The sequence below is a fragment of the Myodes glareolus genome, chromosome 18, assembly GCF_982192425.1.
Source record: "Myodes glareolus chromosome 18, mMyoGla1.1, whole genome shotgun sequence".
NCBI classification, from domain to species: domain Eukaryota; kingdom Metazoa; phylum Chordata; class Mammalia; order Rodentia; family Cricetidae; genus Myodes; species Myodes glareolus.
The window spans coordinates 10,711,984-10,727,924 of NC_142043.1; the positions used below are offsets into that span (position 1 = coordinate 10,711,984).

The following is a 15,941-nucleotide window of genomic DNA, read 5'->3' on the forward strand; positions in this document are numbered from 1 at the left end:
CTTCTGCGCGTGCGTGGTCTTCCGCGCATGCGTGGTTGTGTCAGCAGCCTTTCCCATCAAAAGGATGGGCGTTGCCATGATCACACATGAAATAATCCTAGCTAGAGGGCAGACATGCTTGTGGTGCCCGACAAGCGAGTGTGCGTGTCAAAGCAGAAGGAAGAACACAGTCACGTCTGCTCTTGCTGTCACCAGTAGATGCTTGGGAACTGGTTTTCCTTTTTCATGTTTGTGTGTTGTACAGGTCATGGACGTGAACATGAGAAGGTGTGTGCAAGGGTCATCAAGCATGCCTGAAATTTTACATGGGTTCTGGGGATCTGAACTCAGGTCCGCATTCTTGCATAGTCAGCACTTTCACGGCACGCAAAACAGCACCCACACCCTCACCCAGCTGCCACTGCCTGGAGCTTTTCTCATTTATTCATTTATTTATTGGCACGGTGCACATGGGGAGGCCAGAGAGCAACGCTCAGGTAGTCAGTTCTCTCCTTCCACCATCTGGTCCTAGAGACTGAACTCGGGCCATAGGACTTGGCATTAAGCACCTACCCTTCCATCTTGCTGGCCCAGCTTGGAAATTTCTAATGATTCTAAAAGATATCATTCCTACACAGTCACACAAGGGCTGAAGAGATAGATGGCTCCGATAGCATATGGATAAGGACCCGAGTTCAAATCCTCAGCACCCATATGAGAAGCAGGGCATAGCTGTGCCGTCATCCCAGAACCGGGATGGTGGAGACAGGAGGGTCCTCAGAGCCCACTGGCCAGGCAGTCTTGCCAAATCAGTGGGCTCCAGGCTCAGTGACAGACCAGATTTCAAAAAACGAGGTGGAAAGCAATATGAGAAGGCACTTGATATTAACCTGTGGCCTCCATACCCATGTACACACATGAACACACACACCTTTCTTTTTTAAGTTACCCCTTGGAAGCTACCAAAATGGTACCAAAATCTCTCTCTCTCTCTCTCTCTCTCTCTCTCTCTCCCTCTCCCTCTCCCTCTCCCTCTCCCTCTCCCTCTCTGCCAAGCACAGGATTTTGGGGATGCAAACAAGAATGCCATGAAGCCATGAAGCCCGTGTGGAGGTCAGAGCACATCTTTAGGGATTGCTCCTCACTTCTCACCTTATGTGAGGCAGGGTCTCAAAGGTGCTGTGTACGCCAGGCTACCTGATCCATGTACTTCTGGGGAGACTCCTACCCCCACCTCCCAGCATGCCTTAGGAACACTGAGATTATAGACAGGCACTATGGCATCTGGCTTTTACACCCAGGTGCTGGGAAGTCAAACTCAGGTCCTCATGCTTGGCTGGCGAGCGCTTTCCCCACTGAGCCGCCTCCCAGACCTTCTAAGAGGCAGCTCAGCTACAGGAGCTCACGTTGACCTGCAACTGCCTGCTGGACGCTGTTGCTTATTGCAGTCGTGTCTCTTCCTTTCTGGGGCTCTCAAATAAAACTCGTCTGAGTGTATATACACACACACACGCACACAGAGACACACACACACAGACACACACACATACACAGACACACACACACAGACCCACAGACACACAGACACACACACACACACACACACACACACACACACACAGTGTCACACCGTAAAACTGAAGGCCAAAACAATTTCTTGTTTCAAAATCACATTAAGGATGAAATAGTGGAAAAGGAAAAGCTGTTGGCACATCCTTTCATTTGACCTACTTAGGCACTTCAGGATTTTTCCTTCCCTCTGAAAGCACCGTAAACTAAGCATTCTAAGTTAATGTCTGAGAGAAAAATGTCTCCTCTCAAAAATGAATTGGATTTATCGAAAACATTTGTGAGGAGTGAATTTCCCCACAACTTTAACCTTTAAATTCAGTCGAGACCTGCTGATAGAGAACTGGTTTCTAAGCAAGGTTTCAAAAAGCATCATCTTTTCCCGTTTGCGCGGCCCAGGTGACTCCCCAGCTCCAGGTGGTTCCCCACCAGCGCTGTCAGGCAGCACCCATCCCTCAGGCAGCACCCATCCCTAGTGCGGCTTGAAGAGCTGATGCCAAAAACACAAGGACAGTACAGCAAACAGTTCTGAAGCGGATTCTCAGTCACTCGTACGCCTTTTCCGCGCATTGTTCCCGTAGAGCCCACCCCTCTCCAGCATCAATGACTGATGTGGTGAAGCTGAGGAGAAGCCTCTGCTCTATGTTCTTCATTAATCTGGGAACCGCAAATCAAGGTCCTTTAATTCTCTAGGATTCTGACATCAGTTCTGAAGACCAAAGTCTTAGCTTGGAAAATGATGACAGCATCCCATAAGACCAACAGCATCCTAATCCGTAAGACCTACAGCATCCCATCCATAAGACCAACAACATCCCATAAGACCAACAACATCCCATCCCATAAGACCAACAGCATCCCATAAGACCAACAGCATCCCATAAGACCAACAGCATCCCATCCCTAATAAGACCAACAGCATCCCATCCCATAAGACCAACAGCATCCCATAAGACCAACAGCATCCCATAAGACCAACAGCATCCCATAAGATCAACAGCATCCCATCCCTAATAAGACCAACAGCATCCCATCCCATAAGACCAACAGCATCCCATAAGACCAACAGCATCCCATAAGATCAACAGCATCCCATCCCTAATAAGACCAACAGCATCCCATCCCATAAGACCAACAACATCCCATAAGACCTACAGCACCCCACAGCTTATGGGAATAAGACCAACAGCATCCCGTAAGATCGACAGCATCCCACAGCTGAATTCTGCTGATGTCAGTGTTGGATGTTGGCCACAGGCTCAGGTTCTGAGGACTGGGTTTGTGGCAGTACTTTGATGTGTAATCTCTAGGAGATGGACCTAGTGGGTGTAATTAGGTCACTAGACGTGGGTCTTGAAAGTTGTTCTTGACCCTAGTCCACCATCACAGGTTCCCACTACCATGAGTTCTGCCACATCCTCCCTGCGAGCCAAAATAAAATCCTTTCTGCCTTACATCAGTTGTGTCTGGTCTTTTATCACAGTAATCAGAAAACTAAGCCATTGCTCAGTTCAGTCCCAAAATCTGACCAAGGAAAACCCAGCTGTGTGGCTACTCTGGAAAACCAAAGCTAAGAAAGATCACCTTCTGGATCCTCAAAACAGCAAAGAGAAATCTGCGGGAGCGGGGGGGGGGGGGGGTGACCTTGGGCCATGAATAGCTAAAGGGTTTTCAGACTCATTGCTATGAGGTTTACAAACGCTTACTTTTCTGCGGATAACATCTACTTTTTTAACTTAAAAGATATGTCACTTAAACTTCTCTATACTAATGTCCCTCCCAAATAAATTCTAATAAAAATACTTCAACTTAAAAAATCCATAAACACTAAATATTTCAGTATGTTTATTTACCTTATCCCTAAGAGACCTAACTAACCGGGGCAGACGATTTATTTGTAGTGAAGAGAGTTAATTTGCTGGATTAAAGACGCACAGGAACGCATGGAGGTGACACACTCTGAGATATATGACACTAATAAAAGCAACATTTACTGGGCCAGCCACTGAGCTGAGCACTTGATTGGACTGCCTTGGCGAAGCAGTTGCTATTCTTACTCCCATTTTATGGATGTGGTTATAAATGAGAGGCTTCATTACAGCCATTTAATCTTCACCAACCCAGATTTCTGAGCTCAGTGTTTACTCCGGTCATAAAAAGGTTGAATTAGCAAATTAGAAATTAAAAGGGATTGAAGAAAGCATAGTTAGCTCACCAGATTGACGATCCTGCATCCTAAGACTTGCATCCTAAAACCAGACGTTACCTGCTGCCAATGGGAGCTTCCAGCAAGGATTCTGCCTACAACCACACTATTAAAATATTTTCTGGTCAGGGAGCAGAGAGCCTGTGCATGCCATGCAGGTAGGAGGGCATGGAGGGCATGGGGGTCAGGCCCCAGTGTTGACTGCCACCCCACCCCACCCCTGCTCAGATTTTTGTTTTCAGTGTTTCTCAGTTGGTTCTGGTGGGGAAATGCACAACAGGTTCCCAGAGTCATTCAGAGAAGGGGTGGGTGGCCTTGTGCCTTGGCTTCCCAGAGTCCTTTGTTGTTTTGTTTTTCTTTTTGTTTTTTAGAGACTGGGTCTCACTATGTAGCCCAGGCTGTCCCGGAACTCAGAGAGATCCTCCTGCCTCTGCCTCCTGAGTGCTGAGATTAAAGGTGTGCACCACTGCATTTGGCTTGCCTGAGTCTTTCTTTTTTTTTAAATCTGAAAAAGAACAAGATTTTTATTGCTCTTCCCAGACCTTCCAGTTAACACTCCACATTGCTAATCTTCTTCTGCGCTGGTGCTGGAGATGGAACCCCGGGCCTCAGAGCATACAAGGCTAGCCTCCACTGCTCCCTCCTGACCGCACACACTGTTTTGATACTAAAACAAAATGAGCCCAGGAGATCAACACTCTCCAGCCCTGTTAGGCAGTCCCCACCCTCCACCAGTTCCTCAGCTCTAACCCGTAGGGTATCTGGTCTTTGTGAGCAGCTCGGCCAGGCTCTCTAGCCTTGGGGATGACTCAGTGATGGGAGGGAGATGCTGACAGTGAGGGGAGCCCATGTCAGATGGCATTATCCTGGTTCTTTCCTGTAGGCTGTCTGCATCCCGCTTTTGGAGCCCTTTTATCCCGATGATTTCCCATTCAGACCCTCTGCACTCTCTTCCTTTTGGAGCAGGTATGGGAACAGCTCCGTGCCCTTGCTGTCGGGGGAAGCCTCAAGCCTCCCTTACTGGGTTTTCCTTGTCCTGCTATCGCACCATTATAAACAGTCCCTCCAGTACAGTGTCCAGCTGTCCACTTGCTCCAGATAGAACCCCTAGACACAACAGCTTAAGAAGTCAATCAACGTCAGGCACAGCAAAAAAGAAATAATGTAACTAAGTCCACGAAGGAACACCTACGGGGTCTCACTCAGCTGGCAGATCAACGTGATCCCCTAACAAGCGCAAATCCCTGGTTTGGTTCCCAGTACCACAAAGACTAGGTGTGTTGGCATGGTACATGCCTGTGATGTCAGCGCTCGGGAGGAAGGAAGACTGGCATCCTCAGCTGGCTACATCGGGAGTTTGATGCAGCTTGAGCTACATGGAGCTTGTCTCTAACAAAGAAACAAAACAAAAAGCCTGCCACTGGGGATGTGTTAAAGAACCGTCTCTTGCCACACCAGGCTTTTATCTAAAAGTTAAAGGTGGCTCTGGAGAGATGGCTCAGAGGTTAAGAGCACTGGTTGCTCCTACAGAGGACCTGGGTTTGGTTCCCATCACACACACGGTGGCTCACACCCATCCGTAACTCCAGTTCCAGGGGATCTAATGCCCTCTTCTGATCTCCTCGGGCACTAGGTATGCATGTGGCACGCACAGATACAAGCAGCCAAAATACCTATACACAGAAAATCAAAAGTGGAATCTTCCAAAGTGGAGGCTCTGTTTACACACCCACCCGTCTGTGGGCCCTTCTGGCAGCTCCTGTGGAAAGCTTGGCAGAGAACTATAGCCATGTGCCTATTTTCTAGAGGGAGAAAAAGATGAGAATTGCTCACGGGCCACAGCTGACAAACACGGGAAAAGTTCAGGCCTGCTGGGGCTCCTGGTTCAGGAAGCAGAGATAGTTGGGCAGGCACGCTGTGTGCCCAGTCAGGAAGCAGAACCCAACAAATTCTGAGGCTCCTCTCTCCCTCTTGATTTTCCCAACTCAGAAACAGTCTCATATAGTCCAAGCTGGTATTGAACTCAAGATGAAGTTGAGGATCTCCTTGAGCTCCTGATCCTCCTGCCTCCATCACCCAAGTGTCAAGATGAAGCTGTCATGTCCCTTGTCCCTCTCTTTCTTCTTTTGATTCATCCTGATACACAGCTCACGGGACGGCACCATCCATACTCAAGATGAACTTCCCCTTTTCAGTTAACTTCTTGGGAAGAGTCCTACAGGAATTCACAGAAGCGAGTCTCCAAGTTCACTCTACTTGGCATTGAGTTGGCATTCATTATTAACCACCAGGGAGTGGAGAGGTGGCTCAGCAGTTAAGAGCACACACTGACTGCTCTTGTAGAAGACCAGAGTTGGGTTCTTAGCACTACATCCCAGCTGCCCATAACTCCAGCTCTAGAGGACCCAATGCCCTCTTCTGGCATCCATGGGCACTGCAACCATGTGCAAAAACCCACACACAGACGCACACATTTTCATGTAATTAAAAACAAAATAAACTCTTACAGATCACCCCTCAGAACTACTTTGACACATCCCTGGTCACCACAGTGCCTTGTGGGCACCCCAGGCTCTCACACAGACAATCCCTTCACCTTCAGCCCTTTACAGCTGTGAAAAGACACTCAAGGCAGGATCCCCACTGCCCACTCCAGACGATGCTGAAACCCCATGTGTGCATCCACTGACCGTTTCCTAGAGACAGTTTTCCAAAATCCTGTGGGAGTCTAGGACCACAGCAGTCCTTCTGCCCTCCCTGGGCATCTTCCACAACACTAGTCAAACAAATCACCACGGCACCCCTTGCTGTCTCAGGATCTGACTACAGAGACAGGGAGAAGGGAGAAGATGCCTACCTGTTTCAGGATTAAGACGGCTGGTGACGCCTTCAGGGTCGCCTTGCTCCCGCGTCTTCCTCCTTCAGCATTCTCCAGAGCCAGAGCCTGTGGAAGTAACCCAAACAACATGTTCAGGAGATCTGGGCCTGACACGGGCACGGTACCAACCAAGAGGGTGAGGCTGGGGTAACCTCTGAGGAACTCAGAGCAGACAGGCCACTCTAGAGGAGGACCCATCACACTGCCGAGGAAGGTCCCTGGGGTGGGACAGGGTTGAGGAGAAGCGAACATAAACTCCACTCTGGCTTAGTCAAGCCATAACACCAAGGACTCAGCCCCGCCTCTTGTCTTCAAGTTCCATGTTTAACCCACCAGCGAATGATGTCACTGCTAATTCCACAGACATCTGAAGGCGGGTCATTTCCCACCACCCCTCCGCCGTTCTGACCTCAGCAGCTAGCGGCACACAGTGCAGTGACCGCGCTGAGTTCCAGAGGGTGGTACAGAGGAGCTGCCACGGGACAGCGGCAAGACTGACTGCGGATCAAAGAAACGAAGAGAAGAGGGCTGTCCCGCAGGAAGGAGGAAGTTGTCCCCAGTGTCAAAATGACTTGAATTCGGAATGATAAGGACTGATGCTCTATCAGTGTGGCAACACAGAGGCCCAGAGAGACCTCGGAGGGACCGCTTCTACAGAAGCCAGAAGCATCTGCTTTACCCTCTCTACTGGAAGCCTATTATGGGCTATTATGGGCTAGATCCGTCTCTCACAGGCAACAGCAAGGAATAAATCTAGAAGACACTGATCTGACTGCAAATAAGGGGGGGCCCCCGTGAGACACAAGGGATGATGAGGCCCAGCACAGGTCAAGGACTGGTGTGTGGGGAGGAGTCCTATGTAGGAAGAGGGCCATTTCTTCCCAGAGTAAGGAACCAGGGTGCAGGTGGAGGCAGTATGGCAGGACCAAGGAGCTGCTATGACTGAATGTGGCCTGGTTCTGGCCGGAGCGAGCTTAGCAGATGGCAGGGAGTTCACTGCAGGTGGGGGTGGTGGGGCACGCCCCTTAGCCTGGTACCCCACCAGCACAGGTCTCCCCTCAAAAGCAGGCCTCCTGCTGTAGCTAGCTAGCCTCCGCGGCGGCCTGCAACCCTGACATACAGTTTCAGTTAGAGGCGGTGGTTTTGGTTTGGCAGGGATACAAACGGCATGGCCGCGGGGTTCTCGGCAGCTTGGGTTCTATGATGTTTCTAAGCTTCAGTTGGAGGCCCCCACACAGCTTCATTCGGTCTGGGCCGCATCATTTCCCCACGATTCCCACAGGAAAGCTTCCCATTCCACTACCCAATTCCACCTGCTCGCAAAAATCATGGCTGTCATCTTGCAAGGCAACACACATTTTTTTAAAGACGCTAAGAGCTGGGTGTGCCAGAAGTTGGAATCCTCACACAACTGTCCCGTGAAGATGTTCACAGGTTTAAAGTAACTCTCTCAGAGTCTTCTAGGCGGTGAGGGGCACACCAGGGACTGAAACCTCCCTGCTCTAAATCCTCAATGTTTCATTCTTAAAATTCAACATGGTGAGGGCTGGGGACACAGCAGCGAATGCAAAACTTGAGATTGGATCTTTGTGTGCGTGTTTGTGGACGTGTGCGAGAGCCGGTGCTAGGACACACGGAGGGCAGAGGACAACCTTGGCTGGCAGCCCTCACCTTCCACCTGGTAGACAGTGCCAGGCTAACTGGGCTGGCAGCAGCATCTGAGGGGTCACCTGTGTCCGCTCTCGACTCACCGTGTGAGTGCTGGAATTACAGGTGTGGACTATTTTGTCCGCTGTAAGCGGGTTCTGGAGACCCTAACATACATGCACACCAGATATACAGGAAAAATAGTCTGACATGATCCATGTCTGCAAGCTCACCCCACAGCAGTCTCTTTTACTACACACACCCAGATAAAGCTTCACTGGACATTGTTGTAACCAATCCTATTATCCAGCAGGTTTGGTTGGCTCACCATTACAACAAAATTCAAAACTCCACAGCCATTCCTTTGAGTCTTTCTTAGACCTTGTTTCTGGGAGGCACTTCTGTCCACCAAATCCTTAATGTCACCCTCTCGCCGCTCCCCACTGGCTCTCCCAAGGTTCTGTCCTTCCTGGCCTCTCCAGAGGCCCTGCTGAGTCCTGAGTGAGCCCTCTCTGGTCTCTCCAGAGCCTCACACTCTGCTCACCACCTCCTCTGAGCGAACTGCATTTAGCTTTTCTGGGTAAGCGTTCTATCTGCCCATATAGACTACAACACCCTCCATCCACATATACACCGCCATCAGGGCATCTGCAGCTTTATTAAAGAACACTTGCGAGGAATGGAGAGGTGGCTCGGCCACCCGGAGCACTGGTTGCTCTTCCAGAGGACCTGGGTTCAGCTCCTAGCACCCACGTGGTGATCACAACCATCTGTAACTCCAGTTCTAGGGGATATGACACCCTCTTCTGGCCTCCAAGGGCACATGGCGCACAGCCATGCATGTGGTCAAAACATCTACACACACACACCACCACCACCACCACCAACAACAACAACCCACAAACAAGCAAACAATACGACACTGCCCACTGCTGAAGAATGGAACGGCTCCACAGAGCAACAACAATGTTTGTGAGGTGGAATTTCAAAGGGTTTTCAGAAAGTAGAACTGGAAGGCAGGATACTGGCCTTCTAGAAGCTTCTGCAGGCACACCTATTTTCCTATGCTGGCTGTGTAGCCTGGCACTTGCTGGCTGCCATCACGATGAAGAAGAAGAGAAGGAAGAGCGGGGCGTGGACTGTCCCCTCTCTGCCTCGTCATGGTCACCCCAGATTCAAAGCCCCAGAACTCTTCCTTAGCTGCCTATTCATGTGTCCTCAAAGCCATACCGACGACTCGCCTTCTGCTTTCTTCAGAGGAAGCTCTCCATGAGAGCAGGCTCACTGAGTGGAGCTGGTGGGCACTGGGACAGGCAGTGCTGGGTGCCCATGTGCTGCAAGAGGGATGCACTGCCTCCTGGAAATCAGATCCATTCAGCTCCACTTTAGTCAGAAAGGGCCACGAGGAAGTTGGGACCCTGTGAGCTCCTGGGAGCTGTGAAAATCGGCCAAGGATCATCAACCCCTCCCACATAAAGAAGGGCGGCCCTGAACAACATGCATTTGGGAGAACAAGAGTGCAGTGCGGTCAAGACAACCAAGGGAAGCCAAGGGGTGGCATGCTCCTCCCGACTTGGCTGGAGTGACAGGCACTCAGGAGTCAAGCCTGGTGTGGAAGCAAGGCCAGCCTTGGCACCCAGCGGCTGTCCAACCTTCGCTTGCTGCCCTAGCCTTTTTGATTCTGGTTCCACATGAGTTAATGCAAGGCCTAAATAAAACAAGAAGTATATAAATACATCCTTCACGGTGCCTGGCATTACATAAGGGACCCGCTCCATGCTGTTCCCCTCCCTCCCTCCACACCAGTCCTCTCTGAGCACTCACTCATGAAAGCAAGTGCAGAAGTCACAGAGCACTTCCCAGAGATGGCTGCAAAGGACAAGGGAGGCAGCAGGCAGGCGGGCCAGCGGGCCAGCCCAGGACAGGTGCTGGAGAGGCTTCGGGTCTTGGTGAAGTGCACCCTCGAGGCTCGATGCTGGGGCCGCACACATGCCCCAACAGGAAGTTTATGAGAAACATAGAAAGAATGCTCACAGAGGCCAGGGGTGTGGCTTAGTCAGAAGACCGCTTGACTGGGACCCACGAAGCCCTGGGTTCGATCCCCAGCACCAAACAAATTGGCTGTGGTGGCAGATGCCTATAATCCCAGGACTCCAGAACCAGAAGCAGAGGCAGCCTGGCCCAGTTGTAAATTCAGTCACCTGACTGCCAGCCCCACCAAGGCCTCCTCCACACCACCCTCTGCAGCGGTTTCCCTACTCCCTCCCCAAGACAGGTTCCTTTTTTTAAAAAAAAAAAATAATGACTCATTTAGGAAGAGGCAAAAACCAGAAACTTCAATGGTAAAGATAAAAAAGCACCAAGCCCTTTAAACACCGCCCACCCTGCAAACTTGATCTCGGATCAGTCTCCCCACACTGGCCGTGCTATTTGTAACTGACGGGATACACAATTCTTCTAGCAAAAACACTTCCAGTAAGATGTCTACTCTCCGAGTCTCGAGGGTTTCATTACAGAGAAGGATGGCCTCAGGCCTCTAGCCCATTAGCTTTTGCAAAACAGTAATAAGAAATTAAAGATTTGGGCCGGAGAGATGGTTCAGTAGTTCGGAGCACTGGCTGCTCACAAGTGTCTGTAACTCCGGTTCCAGGGAACCTGACAACCCTCACACAGACACAATACCAATGCACACAAAATAAATAAATAGATCATTATAAAAAATAAGAAGAAAGTAAAGATTCAAGTCCATACTTACAACAGGGTCAAACTCTCATCTGACGAGCTGCAGAGAGGAGTCTGAGCTATTAACATAGGCAGGCCTGCTTTTTACCAGGACCTGCGGAGACTGACAATGGGTTTCTCATGGAGAGGACTGAAGGGGCAGCAGAGACGATTTAGTGATTAAAATCATCTGCTGCTCTCACAGAGGACCAGAATTTAGTTCTAAGCACCCATGTCAGGCGACCTGAACTCTCTCACCCCAGGGAATCTGACGCCCCCTTCAGGCTGCCATAGGTAGGTACACCTACCCACACACAGCACACAAGTACATGTAATTAAAATTAACACGAACCTTTTAAAACGAAGAAGACCTCTTGGCATTAAGATTTACGATTGCTCACAGTATTCTAAGGGAACAAAATTACATAACACTTCAGATTACCACATGAGCTACGGAGAAGTCTAAATAAAACTAGGCTAAAATGAACAATTTCAATGGTCCAAATTCGGTGGTTCTCAACATTGGCGATATGTTGCTGTATTTTCTAAGTTCCTAGATCCCACACCCCAGAGTCTATAATACATTTGGTTTGGGGTGGAAGATCTGGCGTTGGGGTTATTTTTGTGTTTATTTTTCTAGTTTTCTGTGATTTTGATGCGCTATTAAAATTGAGAATTAGTCATGTGCAGGTTTTATTTTTTAAGTGGGCTAGGAGGCAGTTCAGTCTCGCAAGAGTGAGGACCTAAGTTCAACATAACCTGTGTAGAAATGTGGGCATGGTGGCAGACACCCACAGGAATGACCGGATGAGAGGTAAAGCTGGGATCCCTGGATACTCAAGGACCAGCTAGTCTGGCCTATGGAGTAAAGATCCAGGCTAACCAGAGACACTAGCTAAAAAAAAAATAATAATAATAATAATAAAGAAGAAGAAGAAGAAGAAGAAGAAGAAGAAGAAGAAGAAGAAGAAGAAGAAGAAGAAGAAGAAGAAGAAGAAGAAGAAGAAGAAGAAACCCGGAACTAGACCCAAGATTGTCCTCTGATCTCTACATGCACATTATTCATGCATGAACATACACATACAGAGTCACACACACAGAGTAGCAAGACTCGGCTCCCAGTATCTACATGGCCCAACTGACCCCAGTTGCAGGGAATCTGATCCCCTCTTTTGGCCTCTGAGGGAAACCAGACATGCACATGGTGCACAGGCATACACTCAGGCAAAGCACTGATACATGTAAAATAAGCAAACCTTTAAAACTAAATAAATAAAACATCTAAAAAATTAAGGAAAGCTAGGAATGTGGCCCAGGTATTAAGCAATGCACAAGGCCCTGGGTTCCACCCCCAGAACCACAAAAGTACTTACATGCATACACGTATCATGCATACACACATACACGTATCATGAATACATGCATACACATATCATGCATACACGCATATGGACATAAATTAAAATCTAAGAGTACAAAGTGGTACCAGAAACAAAATCAAAAGCAAATTTGATATCAACAGCTCCCAGGTCAACTCTGCCCAGGGTTCTGGCATTCACAGACTTTAATAATGATGATGATGATGATGTGAGGTTATAACACAGAGACGCTAATCTTTATTTGTGGAGCATTCACAAACATCTTCCAGTTACTATGACCACTTCCTGACACTTTCGCCACCCCACCCACTCCCAACCCCTACCCAAGGGGTAAAATCTAATCATAACCCACTCTGACACCATCTCACTCACCTTCATCCTCCCTGCTCCTCACCTGCCAATGCCAGCCCAAACCCAGCCTCGGAAAGTCTCCATGCCCTCCTTGTCCTACACACACTAATTCTGAAGTTCCTTCTCTGCCACAAACTGCCATCCCTCCAATGACCTGCACCAACATCTGAGAAAGTCACAGTAGCCAGGGCTTCCTCTCCATCCTCCACCTAAGGTGACCGTAAATCAGGAACCACCTCTGAAGAACAGTATTATGGGGTGGTGACAGAAGCAGGCACAGGGAGATTGTCATTTTACCTTTCAGTTTGAACTTGGAACAAACAAGTTATTTTTTTATGAATTAAAACCAGGGACCAGTGAGGTAACTCAGCTGGCAGAGCTTGAGCTATGTGCTTCAAAGCCAGACAGCTTGAGTTAGATCTCTGGGACCCACATGGTAGGAGAGAACCAACTCCTACAAATTAGATCTTCATACACATACTGTGGCATGTGTATGCTGCATGCACACACAAACACAATAAATGAACAAACACATTTTAAAAACCACAGACACAAAGGCACAGGTTAAAAAAAATAAATGTACAGCATTGTATATGCAGAAAATCTGACCAGGGAACGCTACACACCCAAGTCCAAAATGTAAGTAATACTGAGTGGACTGCAGGTGACATGTCCTTCCCCTTTCTCTGTGTAATCTTTATTACTTCTGACTTCTGGAGTAAAGGAACCACGACAGCTCAGAACCAAGGCTAAGCATCAGAGCTCACCTAGAATGCACACACAATGAGCATCGGACTCCAGGCAAGGTCCCAGCATGCACTGCAGCACCACACCCTCCTTGACAAATGGACGATGTCTTCATTGGGTCCTCTAGGCTTCTCTGCCCTGCCTGGGCTTTGGAACCCAAGCATCCCTGAGCCATGGTGGGTCCCCAAGAAGAGATGTGGAAAAGGTTTCTTAGTGTGACAAGCCCTGCCCAGAGCCCATCTGGTCCTCGACAGCCACACAAGCCCATGTCCTCTCCCGTGTGTCTCCCTGGACCTCCATCTTTGTCTTCCTCGGGCTGTTTCTCAGTAGCACCGAGTTTCTGCTGGCGACAACCACACATACTCCAATTAATAGGCAACTTAGACATCAGGCGTTTAGAAACTCAAAAGATCATAAGGGCAGACCGCGGGATTCCCCAACTCACCCACTCCCCATCACTCCCTAATGTCTCTTGAGGCAAAGAAGAGAAGTGGACGAATATCTCCAAAGGCAGGAAGAGAGCTAAGAGCTCAAGGCTTGGGGTCCACAGAGCAGGGAGCACGGAGTGCTGCCAGGGAGGTACGGGGCCCTTGGGTCACACCTCTGGAGAGGAGGAACAATGCCTGGTCTGCCCAGGCAGAAAGAACCCTGACACACTTAGGAACGGCAAATCCAGCTGGGCATGCCAGGAGGGACCCAAGGGAGGAACTCAGTCTCTCCTTGGTGGGGACCACTTCCCCGAAGCTCCGGTCCTTCCAGTGTCTAAAGAGGATCTAAGCCAATGGGGTGGGCGGAAAATAGGAATAGAGAAAAAAGAAATGAAATTAAGCAGCATCACATGGAGATAGGCCAAGTCCTCCCTGGGCAACACACAGTCACTGCAAGCGACCTGAGTGACTCTGGGAGACGTGAGCTCCCAAACAGATATCTGCCAATTATCCAAACTGCTGGAACACTGAACTTTGAGATATCAACAGAGCCATCAAAGGGACTAGCCCTACTCAACCCAGATGCATGACCCCCGCAGAGATAACTGTGGTTTTGCTCATTGGCTTTTGTGGCGCTGCGGATAGGACCCTGGGTCTCAAGTCTGCTGGGCAGGTACTCTATTGTGGAGCTACACCTTCAGCGCAAGGCTTTCTGGGAAGCCTTCATGAGGGCCCCAGGCCGTGCCTGCAGCGGGAAAACACCACTGCTGACTCTTAAGTGCGGTTGTCAGGCTAGCTAAGCGGCTCCGTGAGAAGGAATGACCGTGAACAACCCTGACCACCTGAGCTTGTGCTCCAGGACTCACAGGGTGGAAGGAGAGAACCAACCCCACAAACTGTTCTCTGCCGTCCACATATGTGAATGGACCCCCTCCCCCCACAGGCCTGGGCGCTCTTTCTCTCTCTCCCTTTCTCCCTCCCTCCCTTCCTTCTTCCATCTCCCCCCTCCCCGCCTCACACACACTACACATACTTTTTAAAGTTCTCAAATATATCAGCTACCATGGCAGGGCCCCTTTCTCACAGCTTTGGCCCCTCTGAGGCTCCAGGGACACTTCTCTCAGACCTTGTATGGAAATGGTCTTCCCCATCGGTCCCTCATGTGCTGTACCATCCTGGAGACATTCCCCAGCTCTGCCTCTAGCCCCATAAACAATTGCTTCCTTCTAGTCGCTTCGGTGGAGCCTTGCAGCGAAAGTGAGTTCAGGCATTTAAGAGCTACACTTTAAGCACATCGGCGTCTTGCTCAGCATTCAGGACACTGTGTTCAGAGCAATGAGGTGACATCCTGGGCCACCGTGCAGCGTCACCTGTCACTGACTGCCCAGGAAGAGATGTGGGAGGTGAGAGTGGTTGGAGAAGGTCTCATGGAGGAAGTGAGATCTGACTTGGATCTCAAAAAGCGAGGTTCAACTAGGTCAAACGGAAAGGAGGTGGGAAAAGAACCCCAAGCAGTGAGCAGGCGTAGACCAGCCATGGTCACAGGATGGGTGGGGACCATGATGGAGGGACAATGTTGAGGAGTCACATGGTAGGTCTAAGCCTGCCTCTGTGTCTCCGACCCACATCCTCTATCAGTCAAAGAGGATGAAGACAAGAATAACGGTACCCACCCTCTAGGGATGTAAAAAGAAGATGCTCCTGAGGTGCTTGTGATATTTGCTCCCTGATGCCAAAATGCCTTTATTCTTCTACCCACTGCCCACCTGATGATATAGCTAGGGCATTTTCTTCTCTTTCTTTCTTTTCTTTGTGAAATGTTTCCTCTTTACTCTCTTGTATGAATTAGTTTGAATGTCTTTATTAGCATATTTTTACGTGTTTGTAATCACGCGTGTGAGGTATGTATACATACGGATGCATATGGAGGTCAGTATCAGGCATCTTCCTCAACCTTATTTTTTTGGGACAATTTCTCACTGAACCTGAAGCTACAAACTGAGCTTCAAATCCTTCTGTCTTTGTCTCCCCAAGTC

The 15,941-nt window shown here is 49.3% G+C and overlaps 1 protein-coding gene across 9 annotated transcripts in view; it reads right to left on the reverse strand.

The window, feature by feature from the left end:
- Trerf1 (transcriptional regulating factor 1) overlaps nucleotides 1-15,941 on the reverse strand; it is a 218,948-nt gene that overhangs the window by 128,281 nt on the left and 74,726 nt on the right. For all 9 annotated transcript variants that reach the window (XM_087897944.1, XM_087897943.1, XM_087897939.1 and 6 more), the window contains exon 3: nucleotides 6,612-6,698. The gene's annotated coding sequence lies outside the window, so the exon portion shown is untranslated. The remainder of the gene's footprint in view (nucleotides 1-6,611; nucleotides 6,699-15,941) is intronic.